This window comes from Cervus canadensis, chromosome 19 (assembly GCF_019320065.1).
Source record: "Cervus canadensis isolate Bull #8, Minnesota chromosome 19, ASM1932006v1, whole genome shotgun sequence".
NCBI classification, from domain to species: Eukaryota; Metazoa; Chordata; class Mammalia; order Artiodactyla; family Cervidae; genus Cervus; species Cervus canadensis.
The window spans coordinates 44165931-44179734 of record NC_057404.1 but is presented as its reverse complement, the minus strand read 5'-3'; the positions used below and the strand labels follow the sequence as shown (position 1 = coordinate 44179734).

General features: G+C 37.7%; 1 protein-coding gene across 5 annotated transcripts in view; it reads right to left on the bottom strand.

The window, feature by feature from the left end:
• The window catches only part of GSTCD (glutathione S-transferase C-terminal domain containing), a 127925-nt gene that overhangs the window by 31818 nt on the left and 82303 nt on the right, over positions 1-13804 (bottom strand). The gene's annotated exons all lie outside the window — the stretch shown is intronic.

Sequence of the window (13804 nt, the reverse complement as noted above, 5' to 3'; positions counted from 1 at the left end):
CTATAATAATAAAAACATTTTTATTCTCTAACTGGCACATCTGTGAACTCTTAATTCTTCTGGTTAAGACACTTGGAACACAGGTGTCACATTGTCTAAAATATATCAATTGTTATTGCATTTATAAATAAATTAGATTTTCTTATTTCTGCTTTGAAGCTTCCTTTCCTCATGAGTCAGACACAGAAATTTAATGTAATTAGAGACAGAAGATAGGGCATTTCCAAGCACAAAACGCCTTGGGCCTAGCAGTACGAAAACATCTTAACTTTCCTTTCAAAAGCCACTAGTCAAGTCCATTAAAATATCTTCAGAAGAATGAATAAAAGTATTTGTTTTAACATATTTCAAATGCACTGTTCATCAGAGCAAAATTAAAAAAATATAAGGGTAGCTTTCAGTGACATGTGTGTGTTAGTTGCCCAGTCATGTCCAACTCTTTGCGACCCCACACACTGTAGCCTGCTAGGCTTCTCTGTCCATGGAATTCTCCAGGCAAGAATACCAGAGTGGATTGCCATTCCCTTCTCCAGAGGATCTTCCCAACCCAGGGATCGAATTCTGGTCTCCTGCAGGCAGATTCTTTACCGTTTGAGTCACAGCGAAGTTCAGTGATATAGATAAAAGGAAAAATGCAGATAATCTCTTGGGCGTGATCAAAAATCATTTACAGATAACAAGTTTCCCCACTCCATTTTCACAGAAAAATAGCATGCTTTTTCATTTTGTATTTTCCTTCTTTCTTCCATTACTAAAATTAAAACATTGGGAAACTTGTATGAAAAAACAGGAAATATGAATTTTAAAAGATCTATATGAGAGAAAAAGTCATTTTTCTAAGTACTTTTCTATTTTTAATATATGCACTTCCAACTATACCCGTAAGTTCATAATTTCCTGGACAGCATAGCATATGTTATAATATAAATCTTTCTATGTCTATGAATTTGTTTCTATACTGTAAGTTTTAATGGCTGTGAAAATTTTATTAACTACCTATACCCAATTTATTTAGCCAATTTCCTATTGTAAAAACGTGGTCATTATCATACAATTGACTCATTGTGTGCGTTCTTAATTATTTAGCATGGCCTAATGTTCATTGGAAGGACTGATGCTGAAGCTGAAACTCCAATACTTTGGCCACCTCATGCGGAGAGTTGACTCATTGGAAAAGACCCTGATGCCGGGAGGGATTGGAGGCAGGAGGAGAAAGGGACGACAGAGGATGAGATGGCTGGATGGCATCACCGACTCGATGGACATGAGTTTGAGTAAGCTCCGGGAGTTGGTGATGCACAGGGAGGCCTGGCGTGCTGCGATTCATGGGGTTGCAAAGAGTCGGACACGACTGAGCGACTGAACTGAACTGAATGTGAATTTCAAATATGAAAAACATTGAAATCAATAGTTTGGTGACTTCATTTGTGAAGACCATTTCATGTACTTATTTTCATTTTTATCTGATAATATAATAGCAAACTATTTAAGCCATTAGTGAAAGCCCCTGTGGCTTTGTGGACGGCCACTCCTAAGAGGTTTTATTATGACAGTTTTTAAACACAAGGCAAAGTTGAAAGAATCAACATTCAGTGAATGACTCTGCACCCTCTACCTAGATTCTACCATTAGCAGCCTACTAGAGTTGGTTCACCACACTTCTATCTATCCTTCCCTCTATGCATCCAGTCATAAATCCACCTAATTATCTATTTTTATTATGGCAGTGTAGTTTTTATTTGGAGGAAGAAAAATAAGAACAAGGAAGAGGGAGAAGGGGCAGGAATCAGAAGGCAAAAAGGAAAAGTACTTTTGAGGCCCTTGGGAGAGTGAGAGTCACAAATGCTGCTATTAAATGGAGCCATCAAGCAGCAAACTAGCACTGCCATTCGAGTCTTTGGTATGTTTGTGGATTTCTTAACAATTCGTAGCCAAAGGATTTTCAAAAGAGAAAGTAAAAAGGAATCATCTTTTGTTAAGAATAAGGAGATAAGAAAATAAAACTTATTAGTGGAATATCTAACAGTAAGTTCTGTACTGTACTTCTACCAGATATTTAGAATGGCCTAACTTTCTCAGGTCTGCTTCAAAAGCAAATGTTGATGAAGATCTGTTTTACTTGCTAAACCTGCCTCTCTGCATATGAAGAATCTGTGCCTAAATGAAGGCAAAAAGATACCTTTCAGGGTTCTGTTTAAATACACAGACTATTAAGTTGCCCATAACATTCACAGGTTGAACTAAAAATACAGTACCATGAGGCCTAGGTGCTTTATGGACAAACAGCCTCTAATAAAGCATCCCTCCTCCCCATTCTAGTTTTATAAATATTATGAAGCTCCTGGAAACATGAATAGGATCTTAAATATGTTAAACCAGGTAAGAAAGTGGTATTTTGATTATGTTTTGTCAGATGACAATACATTAGTAAATTTGGCGTTTTAAGGGCTATAATAACTCTAATAAAGAAACTAAATAAAAAAACAAGAAAGAGGTATTTTGAGATATGGTATTCATTTAAAAACCAAATCATACTTTGTATTTAAATCCAATATTCTTGTGCCTGACACCATTTACATGTATAAAAGTATTTTTCAACTTGACTAAAAATGATGGTTCTTTAGGTGTCATCATGAAAAAACAAAACTCAAGAATCAAGTGTTTTAATATAAATGATCCTATTTACCCTGCAATGTAAATTCTTCTGCAGTAGAGTCTGTTGTCTAATTCAAGTTAGAAGGAACCTGATTATTTAGACAACTTCATCGTTTGCATTATGCAAAAAGAAATTACAAGGGTAAAGGAGCCAATTTTTAACTAAGGAAGCACCATATTAGGACACTGGTATTTTTGGTCAGTTCAAAGCATCAAATAAAGCAGGATGAAAAAAAAAAAAAGCCATGGATGGAAAATAGGCACGGGTGCAGCCAGGACATCTGCTCAGTCTAGTGGCAGTAGATAGTGCTCAAGATCAGGCAGCTTTTTTTAAATAAATTTTTTATTGCAAGATATTTGCTTTACAATATTGTGCTGGTTTCTGCCATACACCAACATAGGCAGCTCTTAATTTATTCTTTCTTAGTCTGAAGCAACAAAGTACCTTGAATGTTATAAATTACTGGTAAAAGGAAAATGGATGGCTGCTTGGATACATTTTAGACTTAAAAAGATTCATTTGTTTTGTTTTCTAAGTATTTCTTTGAGATGCAGCACACCACCCTCATTCTGCGAAATTTTTTTTTTAATCATTAAATATGATTAAAGGCAAAAAGGAAAAGTACTTTAGGAGTACATAGAGTATATAAAGGAGATGGCTAAAACTAATCATGCAGGGATTTTTAAAATACATTTTTGTTTGGAAAGTTATCAAATCAAGAGGGCAAGAGTAAATTTCCCCAACAGAGACACCTGTAATAGAGAGGTTGCAGAGATGGTACGACGCAACTGAATACATAGGGTGATACCGATAGGGCCTTTGGTGGGTGAGAAGGAATGTAAAAACCACAAATTTTCATGCTTTCAAGAAGCCTAACAACATTAAGACAAACATCATGCTTCACAGGGTAACAGCCAGCGATGCCCAAATTCCACCTTCTGGGTAGCTGTGGTTTTCATGCCTGGGACAGTCACCAGGCCCCAAGTATACGCCCCGCAGCTGTCTCCAGGCTGAGGACACAGCGCAAAGTAAGACATGGTCCCTGTGCTTCAGGAGTTAAGAGGGGACCTAAGAAGACGATGTGCAGGTATAAGTATTCATAATGTGCAAAGTATGTGCACTGCCGGTAAAGAACGAACTGTGTGAGACATCACTGAGGATTTTACTGAGATCTGGGGTACTTCACCTGAGTCTCTGAGGAGGAACAGAAACTTCCCAGGTAGAATGGGGAGGGAAAGCATGCTAAAAATGATACGGCAGGGACTTCCCTGGTGCTTCAGTGATAAAGAATCTGACTGCCGTTGCAGGTGACACAGTTCGATCCCTGGTCCAGGAAGATCCCACACGCCACTGAGCAACTATGCCCGTGGGCCACAAGGACTGAGCCCGTGTGCCCTAGAGCCTGTGCTCCGCAACAAGGGAAGCCACGGCAATGAGAAGTTCACACACAGCAATGAAGTGTCGCTCTGACTTGCACAACTAGAGAAAGTGTGCAAAGCAACGAAGACCTAGCACAACCAAAAAAATAATAAAATGAAATTCTTATTTTTTTTTAAAGTGTGATATGGTATACTCAGGGGAGAAACTGCGATTAGCTCACTTGTGCTTGAATATGAGGATCCACGGGAAAGTGGTAGAGCATGGGACAGACCTGAGAATTTGGCAGGGCGAGATGGGAAAGGGCACTGCTTCTTATCTTGTCTCTTTGTGCTGCAGAGAAACAGTCTTAATATATACTTAACTGGTATGCTTAGAGCTCCTTAGAGACAAGTTCTCTTTGAATAGACAGCTTTGTTATTTTTACATTATTCCATATTAAGATGTTCTTTTATACTGCTATCCTGCAACATTTTAAATTCTGGATAGAGTATATCCACAAATCAGATAGAATTATTCATAAATTTATGTGGAGCATTCAACCTCAATGGATACTAATGTCATCAAATGATTTAATTAAGAAAATGAAATTAAATAAATTGAACTCACTGAATCATTTCGAGCTCTGCTGTTCTAGACCAAGAATGCCTTTGGATCCTTATTGGATTCTTCTCCTCACTCTCGTTCCCAGGCTTCTCTCCCCATGGCAGTCCCTGAGATGCTGTGTGCACCAGGTTCTCTCTGTGCCACCGCTCATCACTGAGGGTGATTTTCTGGAGTATATCACCAAAAAGTCCCTTCCAAAACTACCCGTGGAAATACCTGTACTTACTTAAAATACTTTTAAAGGCTCCCCTCTGCCTTATGAAAAAACTCCTAACTTCTTGGAAAGAAAGCAAGGCCTTTAACGATCTGGACCCTGTTAATTTGCCAACCTTCCTTTCTGCTACTTTCATACTATACCTTCTATGTTCCAGCCTCTCTGAACAATGGCTATAGTCCCTTGAATTTATCATCGCTGGTGAGTCGGCTGCTTTATAAATTTTGTTCTCTTTGCTTGAAACCTATTCCTCACTCCTGGCTACACTGACATGAATTCCTATTGTAATAAGTTGGTTTTTTTTTTTAAGACAAAAACAAAAAAGTTACTTTTTTAAACTCCTTGTCACTATACAAAAGGCTTTTATACCATAAAGACTGTTTTTTATGCTGTAAAGGCTGTTATTATTAACTACTGAAAAAGTTTTCTTATTTTAAAATGATTACCGACAAAGATGCCACAAAAAAAGAAAACTACAGGCCAATATCACTGATGAACATAGATGCAAAAATCCTTAACAAAATTCTAGCAAACAGAATCCAACAACATATTAAAAAAATCATACACCATGACCAAGTGGGCTTTATCCCAGGAATGCAAGGATTCTTTAGTATCCGCAAATCAATCAATGTAATACACCACATTAACAAATTGAAAGATAAAAACCATATGATTATCTCAATAGATGCAGAGAAAGCCTTTGACAAAATTCAACACTCATTTATGATTAAAACTCTCCAGAAAGCAGGAATAGAAGGAACATACCTCAACATAATAAAAGCTATATATGACAAACCCACAGCAAGCATCACCCTCAATGGTGAAAATTGAAAGCATTTCCCCTGAAATCAGGAACAAGACAAGGGTGCCCACTCTCACCACTACTATTCAACATAGTTTTGGAAGTTTTGGCCACAGCAGTCAGAGCAGAAAAAGAAGTAAAAGGAATCCAGATAGGAAAAGAAGAAGTGAAACTCTCGCTGTTCGCAGATGACATGATCCTCTACATAGAAAACCCTAAAGACTCTTCCAGAAAATTACTAGAGCTAATCAACAAATATAGTAAAGTTGCAGGATATAAAATTAACACACAGAAATCCCTTGCATTCCTATACACTAACAATGAGAAAACAGAAAGAGAAATTAAGGAAACAATACCATTCACCATTGCAACAAAAAGAATAAAATACTTAGGAGTATATCTACCTAAAGAAACAAAGGACCTATACATAGAAAACTATAAAACACTGATGAGAGAAATCAAAGAGGACACAAACAGATGGAGAAATATACCGTGTTCATGGATTGGAAGAATCAATATTGTCAAAATGGCTATTCTACCCAAAGCAATCTATAGATTCAATGCAATCCCTATCAAGCTACCAACGGTATTTTTCACAGAACTAGAACAAATAATTTCACAATTTGTATGGAAATACAAAAAACCTCGAATAGCCAAAGTAATCTTGAGAAAGAAGAATGGAACTGGAGGAATCAACCTGCCTGACTTCAGACTCTACTACAAAGCCACAGTCATCAAGACAGTATGGTACTGGCACAAAGACAGAAATATAGATCAATGGAACAGAATAGAAAGCCCAGAGATAAATCACGTACCTATGGACACCTTATCTTTGACAAAGGAGGCAAGGATATACAATGGAAAAAAGACAACCTCTTTAACAAGTGGTGCTGGGAAAACTGGTCAACCACTTGTAAAAGAATGAAACTAGAACACTTGCTAACACCATACACAAAAATAAACTCAAAATGGATTAAAGATCTAAATGTAAGACCAGAAACTATAAAACTCCTAGAGGAGAACATAGGCAAAACACTCTCCGACATAAATCACAGCAAGATCCTCTATGACCCACCTCCCAGAATATTGGAAATAAAAGCAAAACTAAACAAATGGGACCTAATGAAACTTAAAAGCTTTTGCACTACAAAGGAAACTATAAGTAAGGTGAAAAGACAGCCCTCAGATTGGGAGAAAATAATAGCAAATGAAGCAACAGACAAAGGATTAATCTCAAAAATATACAAGCAACTCCTGCAGCTCAATTCCAGAAAAATAAATGACCCAATCAAAAAATGGGCCAAAGAACTAAACAGACATTTCTCCAAAGAAGACATACAGATGGCTAACAAACACATGAAAAGATGCTCAACATCACTCATTATCAGAGAAATGCAAATCAAAACCACAATGAGGTACCATTACACGCCAGTCAGGATGGCTGCTATCCAAAAGTCTACAAGCAATAAATGCTGGAGAGGGTGTGGAGAAAAGGGAACCCTCTTACACTGTTGGTGGGAATGCAAACTAGTACAGCCGCTATGGAGAACAGTGTGGAGATTTCCTAAAAAACTGGAAATAGAACTGCCATATGACCCAGCAATCCCACTTCTGGGCATACACAGTGAGGAAACCAGATCTGAAAGAGACACGTGCACCCCAATGTTCATCGCAGCACTGTTTATAATAACCAGGACATGGAAGCAACCTAGATGCCCATCAGCAGACGAATGGATAAGGAAACTGTGGTACATATACACCACGGAATGTTACTCAGCCATTAAAAAGAATTCATTTGAAAAAAAGAAAAAAAGAATTCATTTGAATCTGTTCTAATGAGATGATGAAACTGGAGCCCATTATACAGAGTGAAGTAAGCCAGAAAGATAAAGACCATTACAGTATACTAACACATATATATAGAATTTAGAAAGATGGTAACGATAACCCTATATGCAAAACAGAAAAAGAGACACAGATGTACAGAACAGACTTTTGGACTCTGTGGGAGAAAGTGAGGGTGGGATGTTTCGAGAGAACAGCATCGAAACATGTATATTATCTAGGGTGAAACAGATCACCAGCCCAGGATGGATGCATGAGACAAGTGCTCGGGCCTGGTGCACTGGGAAGACCCAGAGGGATCGGGTAGAGAGGGAGGTGGGAGGGGGGTCGTGATGGGGAATACATGTAACTCCATGGCTGATTCATGTCAATGTATGACAAAAACCACTACAATATTGTAAAGTAATTAGCCTCCAACCAATAAAAATAAATGAAAAAAAAATTAAATGATTACCAAGGCATTATTCATTATACCAACTACCCCAAAAAGGACTGTTAGCTGAAATTGCTTCTGTTTACATGAAATAGATACAGATGATTTTTTCTGGAATTACATACATTTGGGCCCAATTAAATGGAAAGACGATTAGGAGACTGACAGGCACATAACACATGCTCAATAAAAGTTTAATGAATGAATTTTCTCTATAATCATGACTTAAATAGCATTTTAAGGCAGTTAACTTTTGAAGGTACTAAGTATGAAAACAAATTCAATCATATTTGAAAGTATACTGTACTGAAATAGGAAAATGGAGTCAACTATGAAACAGTGTTTCAGGTGGGGATGGAAAAGTTTCTGAAAACTTTTAAGAGGAAATAAGAAAGCTGTCATTTAAAGCTATACCAAAAACTAGAAAAGCGTGAATACAATTCCTAAAGAAATGCCTGAGAAAATGCATGAAACTAAGCAGCAACATAAAGTTTATACTTTAGGTTAGGGCAAACTTGCTTAAATTTTGGAAATGACTTGTTGGAAATACTGAAAATTTATAATTGTCTGAATTTGCAGTTTTTAAAGCCAGTTGCAGGTTTCACTAATCCTCTTGACCATACTTACCTCAGAGTGACAATATTCTTGTACCAATAGATACTAATCATCTATTACCTTTGCCCTCTGTCTCCCACCTCCAGCCCATTCACACATCTCACAGTGCAGTCTATGAAATCAACAACAGTGTATCAGTGTGATGGCATTTTCACTCTGATAGTTTTGTTATAGATATTATTAGAGCAATAATTATTAGTTAGAAATTCAAAATGCTAAATGAAACAGATTTATTCTTCTCTAAATTGAGGAATATTGACCTCATAAAGTATCTTTCTTAATCAATCATTTAACCATCAAATCAACCAACTAAACTGACCTACACAGACTTGTTCTAGACAATGTGAGGGACACAAAGATGCCTATCCCTTGATTTCTGTCCTTAATGAACTTACACCTTATTTAAAATAGTACAAAAACCATTACACTTGGCCTTAGGAAATGAATATTATTAACCACATTGTACAATAATTTTATGACATTTTAACAGCCCTAACTTAAAAAATTCATACTTCTTTCATTAAAGCTTCTAAATGATTGATAACAGTTTCTGTTTATATGATGCTTTGCAGTTGATTAAGCACTTGCATATTTGATATAGCATCTAACTTCAAGACTGTCAGGTTGTCAGGTGGATAACCTGTTCCTTTTTTCACAAATGAGGACACAGCACTGAAGAGATTGCCCAGACTTAGCACTTGCTTAAAGACACACAGCTGATAGGCAGAGAAGGTGGGTTTTTAACCAGGGATTTCTAACTTTAGGTTCAGTCTTCTTTCCAATAGGGTTCCGTTTCTTACACAGATGAGTTTGTGATTTCAGAATCTCAGGACTGGTTCCTTTTCTTACGTGTTCAAGGAAACAAGGTATTTTCTAGTACAGAAATGAGGGAAGCCTCCAACAATCATATCTTAGGGAAAAAAGGTTAATTCTTCAGAATCAGTCATAAAATGTATTTTATTTCAGTTTTCCTCTAAATAAAATTTCCCAAAAGCAGGCTTACCAGTAAAAAGGATCAATTTAAGTTCTGAATGTCAATGTTGCGGAATACATCACTAAGGTGTTATCTGGAGGTCTCGTCATAAGTCACTCTGTTTAGTGAGCTGGCCTTTGGTTGTCACCCTTTCCAGAAAAAGACTGTTTCCTCACCTTGTACTGTAGCAACCTTTTAACTTTTATAAAAAAGTGACATTGGGAGGCTGAGCAATCAATCTGTTGCAAAATCGGATTATCCAGGAGAAAAAAAAAAAGAAAACAGATTGGGATGATCTTTCATGTTATAGTACTATAGATGCTGACAAATATAGCATGCACTTTCACCCTTCTATATCTAATTCCAGAGCATCTTTTAAAAAAAATAACTACTAAAAGTATTCAAGCAAGATGCAGAATTGAGGGATGAAAATCGAAGAAAGTATAGCCACATCATTTGCCAAATCAAAACTTCAGTTTTGTTTATAAAAGAGCTTACATACATTGAATAGTGGACATTTTTTTAAAAAATTCTTATTGCTGCTATTTTCTTCTCTAAGATGAATAAAACTTTTGACTTCAGAATACCACAGTTAATTGAACACATATATTTTCATTTCATTCAAATGTTATTTACACCACACAAAATAAACATTTCCTTGCCCTGGAATTTAGCTTAAAAAAAAAAATTCACAATATTTCCAAGTTGCCCACAAGACCAAATTGAAATGCTTTAGAACAACAAAAGTTAACTCTAGAATACAGGTATTTATTACTTTTCCAGGGGATTGAATTAACAACAGTAAGGGCTTTTAATACTTTCATTCAAGTAATCCTCAATGTGACTTTTCATTCAATGTGTTTCACTGTATTTAGGTTAAATGATACACTAGTAACCTGAACAGTGAGTGTTAACTTTCCTGAAGGTAAACTTTCCTATTTTTCAAAAATAGCTTCTCTTGTGCATAGTATTCTAACTTCTACTATGATACGACCCATAGGTTTTCTTGTTTGGTTTTTTTCAAATATTTCATTTTGATTAAAAAAATGAAAATGGTGTGTATCTAAGGTGGCATGGTCCCAAATTCTTTTATAATATTAATACTACATTAATAGACAGTATTTCTATCAAGAGGTGGCATCTATGTCTGTTCCCTTGAATTGAGCTCCATGCAGATTTGACTGGTATAACCGAGAAGAAACACTGTGCACATTTCTGGCTGCTTCCACATCCTATCTTTTGAGACACTTGCTCTCGGAACACAGAACCACACTTTAGGAAGCCAGCTCTCCCCAGCTGACGATGTATGAACAAACAGCTTCTCCTACCACGTCCTACCTGAGCTGTGCGTGTAGGTGTTCACTTGCTCAATTGTGTCCGACTCTTTGTGGCCACATAAACCGTAGCCCACCAGACTCCTCTGCTCATAGAATTTTCCAAACAAGACTACTGGAGTGGGGTGCCATTTCCTACTCCAGGAGATCTTCCTGACCCAGGGATCAAATCTGCATCTCCTCCGTTTGCAGGCGGACTCATCACCGCTAGCACCAACTGAGATGACCTTCTGAGTTGAGGATTTGTGAATAAAAGAGATAAGTGTTGTTTCAATTCACTGAGCTTGCTGGTACATTTATGCAGCTACAGATCATCTGAATGACATCCTAACATTGGGCTTGTGAGGATTATCATAATTGAACAGTATTTATTAAGGCATCTGCCTAAACATGAACTGTGGAGTTGGAAAAGACTTGAGAGTCCCTTGGACTGCAAAGAGATCAAACCAGTCAATCCTAAAGGAAATCAATCCTGAATAATCATTGGAGGGACTGATGCTGAGGCTGAAGCTCCAACACTTTGGCCACCTAATGCAAAGAGCTGATTCACTGACAAAGACCCTGATGCTGGGAAAGATTGAAGGCAGAAGGAGAAGGGGACAACAGAGGACAAGATGGCTGGATGGCATCACTGACTGAATGGACATGAGTTTGAGCAATTTCCAGGAGATGGTGTAGGACAGGGAAGCCTGGCACGCAGCAGTCCATGGGGTTGCAAAGAGTCAGACATGACTGAGTGACTGAATAACAATAACCTATACAAGAAATGGTGCTGGATACTATGACAATAGTATCATCAACTTCTAGATGTTCAAGCTGGTTTTAGGAAAGGCAGAGGAACCAGAGATCAAATTGCCAACATTTCCTGGATCATCGTAAAAGCAAGAGAGTTCCAGAAAAACATCTATTTCTGCTTTATGGACTATGCCAAAGCCTTTGACTGTGTGGATCACAATAAACTGTGGAAAATTCTTAAAGAGATGGGAATACCAAACTACCTGACCTGCCTCTTGAGAAATCTGTATGCAGGTCAGGAAGCAACAGTTAGAACTGGACATGGAACAACAGACTAGTTCCAAATAGAAAAAGGAGTATGTCAAGGCTGTATATTGTCACCCTGCTTATTTAACTTATATGCAGAGTACATCATGAGAAACGCTTGGCTGGAGGAAGCACAAGCTGGAATCAAGATTTACGGGAGAAATACCAATAACCTCAGATATGCAGATGACACCTTATGGCTAAAGAGACTGTTGATGAAAGTGAAAGAGGAGAGTGAAAAAGTTGGCTTAAAGCTCAACATTCAGAAAACTAAGATCATGGCATCTGGTCCCATCACTTCATGGGAAATAGATGGGGAAACAGTGGAAACAGTGTCAGACTTTATTTTTTTGGGCTCCAAAATCACTGCAGATGATGACTGCAACCATGAAATTAAAAGACGCTTACTCCTTGGAAGGAAAGTTATGACCAACCTAGACAGCGTATTAAAAAGCAGAGACATTACTTTGTCAACAAAGGTTTGTCTAGTCAAGGCTATGGTTTTTCCAGTGGTCATGTATGGATGTGAGAGTGGGACTATAAAAAAGCTGAGCACTGAAGAACTGATGCTTTTGAACTGTGGTGTTGGAGAAGACTCTTGAGAGTCCCTTGGACTGCAAGGAGATCCAACCAGTCCATCCTAAAAGAAATCAGTCCTGGGTGCTCACTGGAAGGACTGATGCTGAAGCTGAAACTCCAATACTTCAGCCATCTCATGCGAAGAGTTGACTCATTGGAAAAGACCCTGATGCTGGGAGGGATTGGGGGCAGGAGGAGAAGAGGCTGACAGAGGATGAGATGGCTGGATGGCATCACCAACTCGATGGGCATGAGTTTGAGTAAACTCTAGGGTTTACTACAACCCCTACAGTCCATGGGGTTGCAGAGTCGGACACAACTGAGCAACTGAACTGAACTGAACGGAATACTTCTAGGTCTACATTGCTTAGACTTTTAAGTACAAAAGTCATGGTCAATAGTGAATTAAAAACTACAGTGTGTGGGTATGTACAAATGTGCATACACAAAACCAACCAACCAACCAACCAACCAACCAAAGAACCAAAATAATCACAGCATGCTTGACATTTACTCGTTAAAGGAACGCTTCCTGGATTCACATAATTATTAAAAAGAATTTTCAGAAATTCAGAACAGAAGGACTTGGAAGTAAATTTGAAGTAACTCAGAATGGGTAGACTTCTCTTATTACAAAGATGTTTCTTTTCTCTCCTTCCTCCAGTAGTTTGATATACCATATCTCTAGCTGCTGCTGCTGCTAAGTCGCTTCAGTCGTGTCAGACTGTGTGACCCCATAGACGGCAGCCCACCAGGCTCCCCTGTTCATGGGATTCTCTAGGCAAGAATACTGGAGTGGGTTGCCATTTCCTTCTCCCATCTTCCCTAATGAATAGCCCCAAAATTTATCATCTGACGTTTGTGGTACAGACATGGTAGCATAGGGCACTTATGGGTAACACCTTTGCATTTCCATACCCACAAAACAGGCAAGCAAATTTCCTCACTTTTTAAAACCGGGAGACATATCTTGGTCACTTTCAAGAACTGTTAAAGTCAGGTTTGAACTCATATATTTCCACCCATTATTTAGAACACACATATATGATACCCAGAGACACCAAACATACAGAACAAAAAACATCTGGAGAAGGTAGTCAAAATTTCCATCAATTTCCTTTAGCTTACTCAAATCTTACAAGCCTGTAATTAGTTTTTACTTTCAAGTTAATAAAAGAAGTGAGAACTCCTCTCTTCATAAGCTAGTGAAAAATAGGTAGACCTCCTAAAGAATAGGACATTAAAATAAACACTTGTACTGATGGGCTTTAGAAGTCATATATGGATGATTTAGCAAAAGACTTTGTACTTCCATTTATAATAAAAGAA